The 1,991-nt window shown below is 49.9% G+C and overlaps 1 pseudogene; it reads left to right on the forward strand.

The window, feature by feature from the left end:
* Positions 1–495: 495 nt before the first annotated feature.
* Positions 496–1,040, forward strand: LOC103080861 (hematological and neurological expressed 1-like protein pseudogene; annotated as a pseudogene).
* The last annotated feature ends 951 nt before the right edge of the window (positions 1,041–1,991 follow it).

Genomic DNA, 1,991 nt, shown 5'->3' on the forward strand with positions numbered 1-1,991 from the left:
AAATTGAAAATTCAGAACCGTAAAACTTCTAAAAGGATCCAAACTGTAATATTCTAATAACCTTAGAGTAAGCAAAGATTTCTTGGTAAGGACAAAAACAAAAAGACAAAACCACTCAACTTTTAGCAGAAGTGAAATGGATTAATTGGAAATTTTCTGCCCATGAAAAGATTTCCCTTAAAAATGAAGAGATAAACCAAATTCACGGAGAAATATTCATGACATTTATATGACAAAAATACATATTCAGGTTATACAAAAACTCCTACAATAAACAATGAAATTATGAATAGTCTAATTTTTTAATGGATAAATTATTACAACAGGCAATTTCCAAAAAACGATATTCAAGTGATATTCAAAAATTCAATATTCAAGATATTCAAAAGATAAGCACATGAAAAGGCACCCAAAATCATTTGCGATCAGGGACATAAAAATTAAAATGAAAACCACAGGGGTGGGAGGCTCCGCGTGGCGGGCGACACGTTCCGGGCGCCGGAGAGCGAGGGAGGCCGGGCCGGCGCCAGGGCCATGAAGCCCCCGGGAGCAGAGCCGAGCGATCGTCCAGAAGCAGCCGCACCTCCACGCAGGCCTTAACACGATGGCATCTAATATTTTTGGACCCACTGAAGAACCTCAGAACATACCCAAAAGGACCAAGCCCCCTGGGTGGAAAGGAAGTGGTATATTTGACGAATCCACGCCTGTGCAGACTCGACAGCGTCTGAACCCCCCTGGTGGGAAGACCAGTGACATTTTTGGCTCCCCAGTCGCTGCTGCTTCACCCATGGCACACCCAGCAAACTCAAGGACCACGTGCTCCTGTGTGAGGGAGAGGACACACCGGACCTTAGAGCCGCAGCCAGCGCCTCCCCCAGACAAGAGCCGGGGCGCCTGGTGGCCCGGGAGGAGCAGCCCGTGCCCAGCAGCCGGCACCTGGCATCGGCATCCATGAGCCCAGGCTGAGCCTGAGGCCTCGCTCCCACAACAAAGTCCTGAACCCGCCTGGAGGCAAGTCCAGCGTCTCCTTCTACTGAGACGCTGCTGCGTCCCCCAGAGCCAGACAGGAAACTCGAGAGATAGCATATCAAAGTTGTAGTTTCTTTAGCCCGAAGGAGCAGGGTGGGGAGAGGGTCTGTTGGGTGGACCCCTGCAGCTGCTGCTCCGACTTCACTGCCGTCACGAGAAGCCGGAGACCTCGCCTCCCGGAAACCAAGGGAGGAAACGTGATGCCTGGTGTGGGAGGAGCTCTCGGGTGGGAGGGCGGGGAGGCGGTGCCAGGCCAGGCGCGCCTGAGGAGTGGGCTCTTCGCATCCTTGGTGTGTTGGCTAGCTGGGTATCTAGGAATCACTAACACAGTAGCAGAGTTTAAAGCCTTTGAGAGAAAACCAAAAACCACATGTCCGTTGCTGTGGGATAGAAGAGCAAGACACACTGAAACCCTGGCGGGGTGGGGAGGCGGGTATCTGGATAGAGCCCTGAGGTCCTGACGCCGTTTACCCTTCATGGACACGGTCTCCATTCCTGCGACTTCGGCCGCAGTGTTTTTCGCTTCAGTTCCACAGATTTTCTTGAAACATCTTCATTGCTTTTCCTCAGCAGCTGTCAACAAAAAACCAAAATGTTGTTCTCGGTCTTACGCTTTATGGAAAGATTTTGCCCCCTGATCTCCCGAGGTCCCCCGCTTCGGCCCGCTCAGTCCTTGGCCAGATCTTATGTAGAAATCTCTCCCTTTAATCCAGGAGAGACTAGTTTGGAGCTCTTTACAGGCAGTTTTGCTTGTGAATTGTTCCTTTTTTCCTCATCAGCCTTAAGTCCAGTCCTTTGTTCCTCACTAGTGATGTAGACAGTTCCCTTCACCAGCGACATTTCCTTTCTGCAAGGCCACTAACTTCTACAGGACTTTAAAACTACCCAGATATATCCAGGTAATGGGACTGTTTAACTCCTTCATGTGTCTTCCTTTATATTCCTGCTGACAGTGGGAA

Source organism: Lipotes vexillifer, unplaced genomic scaffold, assembly GCF_000442215.2.
Source record: "Lipotes vexillifer unplaced genomic scaffold, Lipotes_vexillifer_v1.1 scaffold419, whole genome shotgun sequence".
In the NCBI taxonomy this organism is placed as follows: Eukaryota; Metazoa; Chordata; class Mammalia; order Artiodactyla; family Lipotidae; genus Lipotes; species Lipotes vexillifer.